Source organism: Lygodium microphyllum, chromosome 6, assembly GCF_053477565.2.
Source record: "Lygodium microphyllum isolate KBCC chromosome 6, Lygodium_microphyllum_v1.1.10, whole genome shotgun sequence".
Classification (NCBI taxonomy): Eukaryota; Viridiplantae; Streptophyta; class Polypodiopsida; order Schizaeales; family Lygodiaceae; genus Lygodium; species Lygodium microphyllum.
The window spans coordinates 116,505,228-116,521,973 of record NC_141140.1 but is presented as its reverse complement, the minus strand read 5'-3'; the positions used below and the strand labels follow the sequence as shown (position 1 = coordinate 116,521,973).

General features: G+C 41.1%; 2 pseudogenes; one reads left to right on the top strand and one right to left on the bottom strand.

Moving 5' to 3' along the window:
- The first annotated feature begins 2,545 nt into the window (after positions 1-2,545).
- On the top strand, positions 2,546-3,028 carry LOC148035010 (uncharacterized; annotated as a pseudogene).
- Positions 3,029-3,802: 774 nt separating this feature from the next.
- LOC148035009 (uncharacterized) lies at positions 3,803-6,856 on the bottom strand (annotated as a pseudogene).
- Between the last annotated feature and the right edge of the window lie 9,890 nt (positions 6,857-16,746).

Genomic DNA, 16,746 nt, shown 5'->3' with positions numbered 1-16,746 from the left:
GGATCAACACACGATAATAATTGATTTAGCTTAACCGCAAACTATGCTACTGGTTCGAATTGCTATTACATCAATCTTTTTAATTGTTGGAGAGTAGTCTACTTGACATTGTGATTAGCAAAATTTTGAATTGACAAAGATCTTTGATTTACCCAATCTATTTTGATAGGCTCTTACTGCTAGACAAACCACATGGCGGCTATGCCTTTGAGCAGAGTGTGGGCCTCCATTGCTTTGTGGGTATCAAGCCATTGATGATAGCTAACAATGTTCTCAAAATGATCCAACCATGTCAAAACATCTTCTATGTGAAGGCCGAAAAATGCTTTGGGATGCACCTTGGGGTTTGGCTTATGTGTGTGGGAGCCTTTCGTGGATAGATAAAAGAGAAAGGCTTGAATGGTATTTTTTATCTGAACCACCATACTAGACACAACTTGGAACATTTGTTCCATTGGATTTGCATGGGAAAACTCCAAATTCAACGAGGCATCCTCATAAGGAGGGATCTAGGGTGAAATTGGGTGACTCATGTGGGTAGAGCAATGGTGAAAGATGACTCGATTTAGTTTGTGTAAAGTAGCGGATGGCGTGATGAACATAGAACTACTACATGAGTTAGAGGAGAACTGCTAGCCGCCTCCACCAATGTGGTGTGCATAGGTTTAGTCCAGAACTAGCCCTTATTAATGACACCGAAGGATTGGTATCTAAAGTGGACTGTTGGACCCACTATTGATCTGGAGTCGGAGATCATAAGTGGCAATGATGATGACACTGTGAAGAAGCAAACGAGAGGAAAATGTGCTCTAGCTCAACATCCTTTGATATGGTATACTTTGGAATATTGGAAGGATTTGAAGATATATCATCTTCTTGATCCTATGCATATATTCAAGAACGTTGGTCATTCGCTATGGCAACACATCATTGGCTTGAAAGACACAGTGACAGCAAGAAATGACTTAAAGGATTGAAATTCAAAGCCTAATCGATGGCTACTTTATGATGAAACTCAATGTGAGACAACCTACAAGCCTGACCCATGGGTGCTCGCGACAGAAGAGCTGGAGACTATCAATAGGAAGATTCAGTCGATTCATATGCCTACAAGATATGGAGCATCTTGTTGAAACATATTCACTCTAGATGACAAGAGCTTGTCCAGTTTAAAAATGCATGATTGGCACAATTTTGTGATGGTAAATCTCTCTAGATCTTTGTAAGTTTTTATTTTCTTGCATGTTTTGTTGATGAGATTAATCATGTATGTAGCAGGTTCTACCCCTTGTTATTGATGGATGTACTACAAGAGGAGTACGACATGTAATATATCACCTTGGATTGCTTGCAAGGTATTTATTGCTTGTTAATTTTTAGTCTACAATTTTATTTGATATCATCTTAATTCAAAAACATCTCTAATATCTTCTTTCTTTCATTGATAAATGGATCACATCTAAAGAGATTGCCAAAGGGTCAATTCCACAAAAGAAGTGTGAATGTATAGAGCTTCTTTGTTTAATGGAATAGGAACTTCCAACCTCCTTTTTGATATCTAGGTTCATCTTCTAATCCATCTAGTGGACAAGATAGAGCTTGTTGGTGTTGTGAGCACTTGATGGATGTTTTAGGCCGAGAGATTTATGGGAGTATTGAAAGGTTATGTACCTCAAAAAGCAAGACTAGAGGGTTCTATGGGCAGAGGGATGGATGCTTGAAGAATGCATGTATTATGTTTGTGAATACCCTGAGAAAACCGATTCTGAAGCTCCATGCATATGGACAAATGAGTCATCTTCTACCATGTCAAACTTGTCCCTTTTTGACTTAAGATCCAAGATAAATTGGATATTTCTACTTTCATTGTCTATAATAGCGAATGCATGCAACAATTCATTGATGAGTACGAGGAGGAACTTGCAAGCAAATGAGTTGGAAGATGTAAAAAGAGGAGATCCAAACATCATACCCATGATGTAAATAACGACGGGGACGTACCTACTTTCATGGATTGGTTATACACCTCTATGCAACGGGCGATTAGTGAGGGATCATGAGCCAATCTCAACAAAACAGAGAGAGAGTTTATGATCGGGTGTGAAAGATAGGTAACTTGTTGGGTTTTGAAAACTCTGAACTAAACAAGTGGATTTACTTTTTTTATATAATTTATTTATTAGTCTAGGCTCAAATGTATACCAACATGTGGGTTTATGGACAACATCTTCGGATAAAAGCTATTGACAACTTACGTCTAACTCAAGATTCTTATGTTGTTGCCTCTCTCAAGCAATTATCACTTGCAAGTTCAAGAGAGACAAATCTTGTCGACAGTGAACTTGGTTATGTGGGAACCATAGTCGGCATTTATGAAGTATCGTATCATATCTTTTAGTAGGTAAATGAAATCTCTCTTCATGCAACAATGACATGTAGATTTCTTGAAGCTATACATAATTCTAAAGTTTTGATTTGTGTATTTTGATAGATGGTTTTGAAGGTGGATTGGTTTCGTACCGAGTATAAAGGCAATAATGCCACAATGAAAAGAGAACCGTCCAGATTTTGGTCCGTCGACTCCTCAAAGTTATTGCGTGCAACAAAAGAGCCTTCCATTTTGCCAACTCATGTTGAACAATTGTTCTTTTACAAGAATACAAATGCTCATCCATGGTGGCAAGTTGTGCATGTCCAACCTAGAGGTTGACACTTGTTTGATAGTGTTGACCCTGAGGAAGTGGATCATGATGAATTGATTACATCCTCGAACCTAGACACATCGACGTCAAAGAGGAGTAGAATTCTTCTTTCCGATCACGATGACATTGTAGATGATGAGAACGACAACAATCCAGACTCTAACACTACAGACACTAAAGAGGAAGAAATAATGGATGTCGAGCCTATGGAGGAAATGAACATCGACACAGATTTAATGATGGAGGAGTTCGAAGAAGTCAACAAGGATAATGAAGATGAGATTTTATTGACAGTTAATCTCAAAGATGATGATGAGGACTATTAGTCTTACATGTCAACTCACGGATAAGATTTAATCTCAAAATAATTCATTGTTGTGAAGTCATGATTTTTATTCTTTTGAAAACTTACTAACAAGGGTGGATGATGGGGAGTCTCGTGGTGATAGCCTCATATGGCTAGTGTCGAAGTTTGATTCCTCTTAGACTTGTTTTTCTTTCTCTAGCTATGTACAGACTAATCTTAGCTTCAAGTTCACTGAAAGAAAGTTAGTATCGGGGTTCAATTCCCCTCCTTTACCAAGGCTTTTATCTTGCGTTTCAACCCCAGTATCAACATCTCAACCTTCAGTACTCGCAATCAAGCATTGTTTCCCGAATCGACTTGGCCTAGCAGTAGACCATCGAAGCTAGTAGTCTTCTATTGCTTCCTGGTAGCAGTTCTAGCAACAGCCTCAGTACCCCCCCCCCCCCCCCACGTTGCCCATTTGTTGCTCCAGTCCCGCTCTCTCTCTCTCTCTATGGCACTATGGTCACCCCATCTTTGATATATGGTCACCCCATCTTTGATATATGCGGCAGCAGTATGGGCCCCATGCTTGTCAGTCTCCTCATGGACACAGATTGAGAGACCACATGTATGTATGATCTCATGCTTATTTCGCAGCAAACCATCAGTACTGTTGTTCTACCTAACATTGGTATCAGAGCTCTCTGGATGTAACTTTTTGGTCTCATAGGTAATTTTGGCCTTTTGAATGTGTAAATATAGCATTTCATTTTGTTTTATTTCTCTTTCTCTCTCTACTTACCTTGCATTGTCACATTGATGACTCATGAGTTTGCATATTTGCTTGAGCAACCACTTTTGATTCCATCCTGTCCCAAACTTTGTCTTCAATGTGTTGATGAAATATTTCTTGTCATCCTCAAGCTAATCCCTGCATTGCAAAATACATTCAATTAGTAATTCAAATAAAAAATTGTAATTCATATTCTTTATGTTAAATAATACTTACTCCCATGGTACATGAACTCGCTATAGATAAAACACGCAGAGGTCTCTCATCCGACGTCTGAAGGTGATGTCGGCTTCGACCTAAAGGATACCCCCATCATGCGTGATGTTGCATGTGACACCCAAAGTGCCAGTGCACGTGCACATCGGTACTGGTGGGGGCACTAGTGGTGTCTTGCCCATCGCTCAAATTGGTGGTGTGCTACTCTGCCATTGACGCCTACATGCAATACAAACATACGATACATTGAGATGTGAGTTCTTAAAAACTACTTGATATTTAATCTGTAATCGCCATAAAAGATATACCTATGGGAGTGACGGCCACTAGCATGTGAATCATGTGTCATCTGAGTAGGAGGAGGTACATCGGGAGTAAGCCACTGACTCTCGTGACGTGACATACCTGGAGTGGAGTCTTAAGCAAACAAAGACATCAAATGATATATATATATCTTAAGAATTCTATATGTAAAAAAAGAATGAATTACTATTTTATCAATCGAGAAGCTTACCGATGCGCTGTAGTGTGTGCATGAGAAAAAATCTCCACTCTTGCATATGTGGCTGGGAGGATGTACCCGCTCCAGGACATACAGGCATACTAAATCTCCCAAGAATCTCAATGGCACTGTCTAAACCGGCACCATCCATCTCCACATAATCTGCCATGGCCTCTAACAATGTATCTCCAAAAAGTCCAGTGCCTCGTAGCAAAGTCTTGATGATCGCCAACTTCACCCTACGGGTGTGGTCATCTATATATTTAAAACAACTATATGTCAGACTAGAGATATATTGTTAAAGGAGAGCACAATCTATCTAATTAGAAACATTGACCAAATAACTCCAAGCAAGATGCGTCCACATCTCCAAGCTGCTTTTAGCAAACATAAAGCTTTACGCGCTCGGCTAAGTTTTCCATAACAATTCCATTGCTTGCAACATGAAGGTAGAGATGGCCACTTTAGTCCAGGATATCAATGGAAAATAAAACTATATGTAGGCCATAACAGTGGTTTGGACAATGGTAAATGCAATCAATCAGTTGGGAGTGGAAAACAAACTTCAAAGAAAAAAGATTTTGTTCACATCATAACAACAATCTATGGGTTACCCACTACATTTTTTGGCAAAGGAAGTCTTCTTAGTGGTGGAGTAGAGTCTCTTGGACATTCTATCGATGCTATAGGAGTTTGTATCATTATCACTCTCATCACATGTCTAGCCTTGAAGGAAAAAAGGATTGGCATTGTTGCGATATGTAATGATGGGAAAGGCTCTTCATGCTAGAAAATATGATTTTTGGAATGAATATCAAAATCATAGAACAAGTGTATTTGACTATTTCCATGCAAGAGAAAGAGAGAGAGAGAATTGTGGATGCTATTGTTGTGATATGTAATGATGGGAAAGGCTCTTCATGCTAGAAAATATGATTTTTGGAATGAATATCAAAATCATGGAACAAGTGTATTTGATTATTTCCATGCAAGAGAAAGAGAGAGAGAGAGAGAGAGAGAGAATTGTGGATGATGACCTAATTGTCTACTCCCTTGTCAAATGATCTCTCGTGGAGCTCCCAGCTTGTCGAATGAAGTTCCTTGTCCAATGATCTCCCACGGAACTGATCCCTTGTTGAATGATCTCCCGCGGTTAATAGGAATTCGTAGTGTTGCTTAAGTGACACAAAGCAATGTGTAAACGTCGCTCTTTACATCGCTTTTGAAATTCACTTAAGCGACACCGATGTTTGTCATCGCTTATACGATGCCAAGTTTTTTTCAAAAATTTTTATGTCGCTTATACAATGAAAAAATCCCTTATGCAACGCCCCCATCATCGTATAAGCGACGCTTGAATATTTTAACCCCCTCGCATAGCCCCAAATGGCTAGTAGTGTGCTAACCTCTTGGCCACACAACAATATCCCCTTGGCATCTCTAATAGAGAGAAGAATAAGCTTCTTTTGAAATCAGCCCCTACACCTTGCTAGGTAGCACTTTGTACAAGAAAGGTAAAGATGAAGTGCTGCAAAAATATGTTGTAGGAGATGAGATTGGGATCATGTTAAAGGTATGCCATGATGAGCCATGTGGAGGACATTTTATAGGAGAAGCGATGACCAGAAAGGCTCTTGTAGAGGTGAGAGCTCACGCTCAACCACCAAGACCCACGGACTGCTTATTCTTTCAAGCATTTCAAGCGAACACCTATGGCTATCTCTCATCTAGCCGACGCAACTTCGATCCTACTAGGGTGTAATGAGCTTACCTTTATGCCCAAACGAGTTGCCTCCTACCTCAAGCACACCGGTAGCTCCATGATTCATGATGCGAGCTCAAGCAACCTCAAGCCTCCACCTTCAAGCTCCATCCTCCATAGCCGCGTGCAAGATAAGAGAATAGAAAAAGAGAGGAGAAGACGGGGAGATTCTTCTCCTTGATCCCTCACCCTAACACACTCACTCTCTCACACTCTCACACTCCCTCTCTCAAAGCACACACAAACAAGCAAGAAGGAGAGAAGAAGACGAGTTCACTTTGCCAGACACCAAAGAATGAGCTTCTTCTACACTTTTTGGGTTTATATATACCAAGCCCTAAAACTTTTGGGCACCCATCCCCTTTTTACGTGATCGGGCATCTTGCCAAGGTCCTCTTTTCCTATTCCCTTCTATTCCACCCTATCCCTTCACCTACGCTTGTCTAGATTTTAAAGTTTGCATAGGAGGGAGCCTGACGATCTTTCACAAAAATTTTAGGGGTGCCTTACATTTAAACATGCGCATTCCCCCTTTTGCACTTGCCTTGGATTTCGGGGGACTGTCCTTACACTTCTTCACCATTTCTTCCATTGTGTCTGCATTTTTAGATTTTTCTTGTATTTTATCATGCCTTCTTTTTCTTTGCCTTGCATTAGGGTTAACATTACCCCCTCCTAGAGGAGTGCCAGTCCCATGGCACTAGCGGGGTACTGATGAGGGCCTAGGGGTTGGACGGGTGGTTGTGGCAATTGCGAATCAAACTCTTGTAGTAGGACCTAGGACTCTTGCTTGTGCATGCTAGAAGCTAGCTGTTCTTGTTAGGGTTACTGAAGAAATTGCTAGAACTTGGATGCTGCTATGGGTCACCTGGGGAATCATAATGGGGGAAGCAGAGGAAGAGTTGTTATAAGCGCCATTGGTAGGACTTGGTAGCTTACATTTGTCAGACTGATGATGACATGTCAATGATATGTTGATATTTTGCTGCTGTTGCTCTGCTTTAAGAAGAAAGGTCATCTATCATTATGGACTCGATCGAATCTCTGTTAATATTCCCTTTGACTACACTCGAATTGAAGGCATCGACCCTGCCCCATCGATCTACAGAAAGCTCAACATTCCTGAGCTGAGAGCTTGCAGAACGATTATTGGGGTGGATGATGGGCCTCCGAAGTTGGGGGTTCATTGCCTTTACTGTACTTGAAAAAGGAAAGATCGTGCACTTTCCTAGGAGTGTGTCTACCATACTGTGATATATTCATGTTCTTGTGATGTGGAACTGGGTAAACCTAGGCAATTTTTCCACACTTAAGGACCCAATTTGTGTAGAGGGAGCTAATGTGGACATGACTTAGGGAAACATGTCTAACCAAAGGTGAGCATGAGCTCCCCTTGGTGTGTCCTATCCTTGATGTGCCCTAAGTGTGCAATGGGAGAAAAGGGCTAGGGTGCACCCTAGGTGCAGTGATGGTGACTGTTAGTGGAGAAAGATGGCCCTCATTGTTTTTCTCCTTCTTTCTTTTCTTTTCTTGATAATGACCTTCGAGGGATAGTTAAAAATTGAGGATCTATTCCTCGGGCTCTTGAGTGTGAGATGGGGAGGTAGGGGGATTCAATTATTTACTAAGGAAGTTTCTACTTAGCATATACCCTTTTTGGCCTATCCTAACATGGAGAGGAGTGGTGGACAAAAATGGATGGCTACAACTAGTGAAACAGCTGTCGTTCATGTCCTCAAGGAGGGCCATGCAAAATGACAGGAGTAGAGCAGCATGCAGCATCAGTCGAATAGCTATCTATTCCCTCATTAATATAAAAAAAAGAGCAGTAAAAGGTGGTATTCTGCAGGTGCGAGGTATTTCTTGAGGAGTATCCTAAGTAATCTAATATAGTTACATGTTGTTACAAAGGCGGGGTCTGGATAGGAAGAGAATTTGCCTAAGAAGTGGTCCATGGAGTCCCTAAATCTTTTTCTAAGAAAGTGAGTGCTTCCTTAGGCTTTGTGACATTGACATTGTAGATCTTAGGGAAGTCATATCAGCCATGGATGATGTTAGGATCAAAGTCTACTCCTACCCTCCTAGGATACGATAGGTTGGTCCGGATCATTTTGCTTGAAGGGCAGGGAGCCACAAAATATTACCATTCCAGACTATTCTCCTCCATTTAGCTTGGGATTCATAGCCTTTCACCATGTGGGGTACATCCTCAACCTTATTTTCCCAGTAGTCTGGACATTCCATCCCCCATGCGGTTGGAATCTTCTCTCTTCGACGAGCCATCAGCCACCAAGCCTTCTTCCCATGGTGATCACTTCATTTACCACTTCAGTTGATAACACTCTGCTTAGGGCCGCTGGGTATCGAAAATTGAAATCAAAGGGTTGGCAGTGGTTTACCCACTACTCCTACACTGATAACTTCGTGTTCCAATTTTCATGGGTAAGCAGTCTTTCTTCGGAGGGATAGGAGGCTTTGGGGCTGCACAGGTGGTTGCGCTTTTGCTCTTTTGCATGCCTATTCAAGCATTCTAGCTCTTTCCTTTTTAGCCTCGTCTTTCCTTTCTACTCTGGTATCTTGTTCTTGAGGGGGTTCTGGCTGTGGTGAGGGAGGTGGTGGGACCAACTCCTCATCTCGTTGCACCCTGTGATAGCTTGATCCTAATTCTGCTTCCTCTGGATATTCCTCTTGGATTCCTAATGCATTTACTTCTTGTAGCGTCAAGCCCACTCTCAGTAGATTTTCTTGTTGGTCTTGCCAAGTCAGACAGACTCTTGTTGCATGGACTTGGGAGAACAGCCCTTGCCTTATTGCCTTGCGACCTATTTCTAGCTTTCTTTTAAGCATATCAAATGCTTCCTCCTCTTTAGAGAGTGTGATATCCAAGATTGTGTTGAGGAAGGTACATTGCTGGGCCTCTAGACATTGCCTGAGCAGTGTCTACCCTACTTTCTACCAGTATTCAGCTTCCTTCTACAAGGGACAAATGACTCGCCAACACTTTCTTCTCACTCTTGGCCTCCCGTTCCTTTTCCTTATTTTTCATTTCTTCCAAGCCTTCACTTTGCCTTTGTGGCAATGCCACTATCGTTGGCTCCTGTCCCTTCCAATTCTATGCCATTTCTTCTTTCTCCTTTGTTAGGCACTCAATCCCTCTTTCCAATCTCCCTTGTTCTTCTATCTCCCTTTGCACTCTATACTCCACTGACCTCTTCCATGTCTTCGTGAAGCCTTCTCAACTGCATTTCGAGCTCCGCTTGCTGTAGGATCAGGAGCTTGTACTCCCTTTGCATTCCTACTAGCTCCTGGTTCTCTTCTTCTAGTCTTTCTCACTAGTATTCCTCCTTATCTTCCTTGGCCTTGAGCTTTGCTTTTAGCTCCTTGATTTATTTTTGTTGCATGGCCACTTGGCATGTCTTTTCTAGTTAGAAAGCAACCTACATTTCTCTTTTAGCTTCTAGCTTTGCCATCGTGGCTTTCTTCTCTTCCTTTGCTCTTTTCGATTGAGCGTAAATCTCCTTGACATGCTCATCATGATTAGTGGGTTGCAGCGGGCTACGGCCCTGCAATGGTGGTAACCTCGACCATTTGTCTCTTGTGCCCCTACTGGGATTCGACATTTGCAGCTACCAATATTTTCATTCCTGTCATTGGGGTCCCTGCACTAGAGTCGGGTATTGGGGTATGTGCTTTGTCTACTAAGAACTGGACCCATGCCATGAGGTTGCTGGCATCAATTGTGGTTGGGGTGCCTTGTGTCGCTGCAATGGTTGGGGTGGTTGCCAATATGGTGGGTGGGATTGGGTGTAGTGCGGCCTTGCCTTTTCCTTCTGGAATGGGTGGAGGCAAGTCTTCTAGCACTTGACCACTGCTGTCTTGCCTTGGTGGGCTCATTGCTGCCAATTCCTTGTGTCTGCATTGCTACTCAATGGACATTTGCACAACTTGTGCCAAGTCCTCTTCTTCCTTCCTCCTCAACTCTTCGTCTTCTTCTTCTGCCTTCCTTCTCCTTTCCTCCTCTGCCCTTTTTGATTCTTCTGCTATTCTTTGTAGTCCAGCTTTCTCTTTGTTTCTTGTTTCTTCTTTGGCTTTCTTGGACTCTCTTTGCGCTTTTAGTAGCTCTTCTTCTCCTTCTTTGTCATTCTTTCTTTAGTTTCCTTTCACTACTTTTGCAGAGTGTCTTTCCTTGGTCTTTGGGCCTTCCTTTGGGTTGACCGGGTCTATTCTTCCTCACTATCAGTTTTAGTTCTTTCAGTTGACGGCATTCTTGGCCTTTCTTGCCTTCTCTTGGTGTGTCTTTCAACCCTCTCCTTCTCCATCCTTTCTTCTTTTAGTTCTTGTTCTCTTCTTGTCTTTAGAGACTGCAACGGGCTTCTAGGGCTTGGTGGTACATATTTCTCTTGAGATGGTGACCTATCCGTCATCTCCCCCGTGAGCTTGGGTCCTTCCACCTCCCCAATGGCATCTTTAATTAAAGCCGTGAGTATCCCCCCAAAGCAGATGAATGAGGCCTTTGATGCAGGGGTTTTGCATGGTTGATGCCGGGGATTCTTCTGCCTACTTGCCTTGCTAATAGTGCCTTAACTTAGGCATGGATTGTCTTTCACACATACGAGTTCAAGTTCATTTTATCCAGGGCCCTAGTTGCCACACTTTCTAACATGGGGATAGTGATTCTGTGCATTACCACATTGTATCGTAGGCTTGAGAAGGGGGTATGTGCTAGCTTGGCCTGCGTTTTTATCTCCTTATCTTGGCACATCTTCCAAGAGGAAAAAAAAGGAGAAATTTTTATTAAGATATTATGGGAGAAAATGAAAAAAATTCCTATCATAACAGGCCTCGCTCTAAGAATAGGTAGGAACACCCTTGGGCAGGAAGCTGGCTATGGAAAAGGTGGAGACACCCCACTATCCAAAATGGCAGAAGCCTCCGTCACAATCTTTAGGATGTAATTTCAAAGCTGCCTCCCTTGGTGCATTGTGTCATGTGGTTTCACAGTGCCTTTGACTCCTACAACAGACAAAATTTCCTACATGTACTTCAACTTCGTGATCTATTGGCTACGTCCTTAGGTGTGCCTCTTTATCAGTAGATCTTGGTTGACATAATCGACAAGATGATACCACTCTTCATTGACAACCACTTGAGTGTTGTGAGCTTTTATTCTAATTGAATGGGGATGTGAGTATGGGCTATTCCCTTACATTCATCAACAGAGTGTGAGACAGAGGGTGGGGTGAGTGACTAGCATTGTTTCTTTCAATACAAATGAGAGGTGAGATGTGTGAATGGAGTGTCTTTCTTCTTACAATGTATGTCGGCACAGGGTGGGATGTACAATTGCACCATCAATTGTGCACAATGCATACAAACTGTTGCACAAGTGGTAGTAAGGATTATAGCAATAGGTGCAAGGAATTGGATTGTCCTCATGTATCTATCAACAGAGCATGATACAGAGGGGGAGTAGAGCGTGGTTGTAATAAAGCACAAGTTATCTTAGTCTAGGGTTAAGTATAAAAGGTGGAGATTTAACATGTGAAGGATCTTTTTTCCATTTTCAAGCAATACATGCTTTGAGGTTCCTTCCTCCCACCAACTAAGAGGGTGCATGCTCTTAGCCACCAAGATATGGGGTGCATACCATGTCCCACCTTGACATGAGGTGAGTATTCATGTTGTAGGATTCATCTATGATTCTCAACCTTCCATGGCAATATAATTTCTTGCCTAGCTACCTTGGCTATGACTTCCTAACATGATGTATCTCTTGTATTTCTTTGCAAGTATGGTATATTTCATGAATTTCCAGTTATTTTGTTTGTTGTGAGAACTAGCTATTTTACATTGGTATCAGAGCAAGTCTTGATCCATATCGCAAGTCATTTTCATGATGGATCTAGTCACAGCATGGTTACAGGGTAACTAGGAGCCAAAAATTTAGTCACATGGACTTATATAGTTCAAACCATGACTAGTGGAAGTGTTCTTTAGCAAGTCAAGACCAAGTTGGTAGATTTTGAAGAAGTTTGGAAGGAAAAATGGCTGGCTCAAGGCCATTTTAGCAGGTTATGGTCCATTTAGAAGCCATTTTGGAGTCTTATTGGACAAAAGGATAACCTATAGTGACTAACGGAGGTAAAAAAAAGAGTTCCTTTTTGAGAAGTAGAATTTCTCTCTCCTCTTCTCAAGCTTTCTTTCAAGATCCATGGCTTCTACTACTCTTATCTTCTCTCTATGATCTTTACTATCTAATGGGGCACCAATGCTTGATTCCTCCTGCCTTAAGCTTTGTATAGAGTAGCCATATGCCTTAATTTAGGCAATTTTCATCTTGTAGTATGTGAGAATGTGTTTGCATTGTTTGCGCCAGCAAACACACTCAAAGGCTTGCGCAAATAATGGGGAGCTATGGAGCTCCTATTAGCTATTGCCAAGATTTGCCATAACAACGACAAAGTTCTTCTTCAATATTCATCAAGATCTTGGATATTTTGGAGCTTTCCTTTCTCATGTAAACCCTAGGTATTCACAGTTCATGACAACATGAGGATTCCTTCAATTTCATGAAGATTTGGCCTCTTTTTGACTTCGCAGTGAGTCACTGCTTTAGGTATACCTATCCCCATTTCATTTTCAACCTAATTCTATTCTAGTTCTTGCATATCATGAAATGGAAAAATTTTGTTTCAACCATGCATATCATGCTTTGATTGTTAGAACACTAGCTCTGCCATGTATATTCCAACCGAGGAAAAAGATTGAAGTTGGACGAGATAACAAGACAATAGTGAGGTGACTCTCCCTTGCTATTTATGACTCCGTAGGGGTGCACAACCTGGCCCGGAAGGAACTTTGCACACCTTTCGGAGTTTCAGAGCCCATTTAGATGCCATGTCCTGCCATTTTATCCCTCATCATAGGTGGTGGACCATGAGAGACCCATTGAGTTCATTTCACCCATTTACCCTATTGTAAGCTGAGATCTTGATAAATCTAGAGTATCCCTACTATATAAGCTTTCTTTGAATCAAGAAACCATTGGTTTTGGTGCAATACTAAGCAAGATATTGACAGTTTTCTTCCCTATAGTCATCTTTGACAGCACCTATCCATAATGGCCGAAAAAAAGGAAAGATCAAGTCATGGAGACCATTCAAGAAGACATCAGAGAGTATGTCAACAATCAAAACAACACTAATGAAGACCTCAATCATGACCAACAAGATGATGGTGTAAGTGTTGGTAATGCTCATAGTGCACGAGTGGGTAATGATGGAAATCCCTTGTCTCACGAACCTTTTGAAGACTCTATGCTTTCAAGAGAGTTGCATATGCTGAACACTGAGATGCATGATACTTATGAGTAACTATCCAAATCCTTGGGAAAGTTTGAGAACACATACAACAAAGTGAATGAAGGACTTCAGCAGCCAGCTGGTCAAGTTTATGAAGAGTGGATTTGAAGATGTAGTAGCAGCTATCAAGGACTTGAAGACTCAAACCACATCTTTTACACCAAATGTATCCACTTCTCGTATTGAAAATACTTCCGCCTAGCCCTCCAATATGAAAGGAAAGGGGATTGATCATCCTATAATATCAACCTTTGAGAAAAGAGAGCCATCAACATTGAGGAGTGCTCATTATCAGCCACCAATGTCATCAAAGCATCATGCCTATCCTCAATTCAATTCAAGTCATGAGGCTACTTATGAAGAAGAGGAGGACCTAAAAGGAGAAGAGAATGAAGAGTTTTATGGATGTGACCCTTTTTTCAAATGTTTTCCTTCTCAATCTACCATCAAGTAAAAAGAATCAGACTTTCATGATAAGAGTGGAAGATTTGATGAAAGAAGGTCATTTCATGATATCACCAACAAAGACAAGTCATTTCATGGTCAGTCCACTAATGGATAGCATCATTCTTTTGGATTGGGACAACTGAATCATGGTGGTAATACTTCTAGAGCAAACTCTTTTGGAAGAGATTCAATGTATAGATATTCTTGGAGACAATCATCTCTTGGGCAGCACTCCAACAATTTCCAGACAACCTATAATGAAAGGGAGTACAAAGAAAAGATTACTATTTCCAACTTCAAGGGGGATAATGCATCTCCAACGGAGTGGGAAGAATGGGTAGACAAATTAGAGATGTACTTTACACTTTTCCCTTGCCATGATGAAGCCAAGATCTATTTTGTGGCACTCCATCTTGAAGGCTACGCTCATACATGGTGGAGATATATGCAAAGAGTTGGTCACAATTTTGCTTCTTGGGAGGATTTTAAGAAGGCAATGTTGGAGGTGTTTGTCTCTCCAATGGAGAAAGAAAGATTGCAAAGACGATGGTATGGTCTTCAACAGAGGGCCATGTCCATTTGTGATTACTCTAATATGTTCTTTAAACTTTCTATGTACATTGAAGGGATTGATGATTTGGCCAAGTTAAACAAATACATCTTTGGTCTAGATTTAGCCCTCTCTTCGGAAGTAAGTGCAATGTAGGCCCAAGAAAATTCATGAAGCCATTTTATATGTTGAAAGGTATGGGCAGAAATATAGAAGAGACTCAATGGGCTTAGCCAAAAAGTGCAGGGTATTCATTACTAATTAGCCTTCAAAGGTTGGAGCACATTTTAGTCAAAAAGTGCGGGGTATTCATTACCTAATTAGCCTTCAAAGGTTGGAGCACATTTTAGCCAACAAAGGGATGTTTATAGGCAAGAAGGCAAGGGAACTATACCTACATTAGTAATTACAGCAAGTTGCCTACATATCCAACGGTCTATGGATCAAAACCAAGTGGAGGAAATGGTTATAGGCCAATGGCTGAAGCAAAAGAAAGCTTTGCAAGGGCTAAAAATGCACAAAAGGGATCTCAAAATAGCAGTTACAGCAAGTCCTTTCAAATGATCAAATAAGAGACATAAGGGCCAAAGGGTTATGTTTCAAGTGCGGAGAAAAGTGGACACAAGACCATAGGTTGAAATGCAAATCCAAATCCAAAAATAGCAAGCTTAACTTTGTCATCATCAATGAGCCGGATGAAGATGAAAGTGAAGAGGGGAATGTATTTCATGTGGAAGCAAACCCTATGGTTGAAGAAATACATGATGAGGATGAGGAAATAATGATGAATTTTATGATATTTTGGACAGCTTTCCTTTTGATTAGGGTGGTTCTTTATGTGCAATTTCTCATGATGCATGGACCGGTTGTAAGGAAGAAAATAGCCTTAGACTTTATGACCTGATCTATGGAAAAATGATTCACCTTTTGATTGATACGGGCAACACCCATAGCTTAATACCAAATCTTTGCATGGACTGAGATTGCTTCCTCAACAAATGCAAGTGCCGTTGAATATCCAAGTGGCTAATGGAGCTTATAAGCCAAGTAATGAAGTATGTTGACACATTCCTATCACTCTATCTTCTTCATATACTTTGGAAGTGGACTTGATCACTTTGGAAATGGGACCCATAGATATTGTCATTGGTTTTGATTAGTTGAAAACCATTGGGAAATTTTCTTTGGACTTGGAAAACATGCTGATGGAGTTCAAATGGAATGGACAGCATATAATATTGAAGGGCATTGGTCAAAAGCAAATGGAACTCATCTCTATGAAGAAAATACGTAAAGAAATCAATGCATGGTCATGCATATTCACTCTTTCAATTGCGAAAGTGGATAAAGTGCAGCCACCAAATCAGCCATCATCTTCTTCAAAGCAAAAGAATCCAAGAATGGACGAGCTATTGGAGGAATACAAAGATTTATTTCAACAACCATTATCTTTGCCTCCAAAGGGAGAGGTAGATCATCCTATTGACTTGCTGCCCAACGCAAAACTCATCAACAAACCTCCCTATCGCTTGTCAAAGTGTGAAAGGGAAGAGATGGAAAGACAAGTTAAAGAGTTGCTACAAAAGGGTTTAATTCAGCCAAGTCAATCTCTGTTTGCCTCTCATGTGCTCTTGGTTAAGAAGAAAGATGGATCTTTTCGCATGTGCATTGATTATATTGAGCTTAACAAGTCCACGGTGAAGAATAGATACCCGATTCCTCGCATTGATGACCTCTTGGATGAGCTCAAAGATGCAAAGGTCTTCACCAAGATTGATCTTCATTCGGGCTATCATGAAATTCGAATGAAGGAAGGGGATGAGTATAAAACAACCTTTAGGACTGAAAGAGGGTTATACCATTTCTTGCTCATGCCATTTGGGCTATCAAATGCGCCTACTACTTTTCAAGAACTCATGAATAAGATATTGTAGCCTTTCTTGTTCAAAATAGTCCTTGTATTCTTTGATGATATCCTCATTTATAGCAAATCCAAGGATGAGCATTTGATGCATGTGCGAGAGGTCTTTGACATATTAAGAAGACACACACTCTTTGCCAAAATGTCAAAGTATTCTTTCATGGAAGATGAAGTGGAACACTTGGGTCACATTGTGGGAGAGA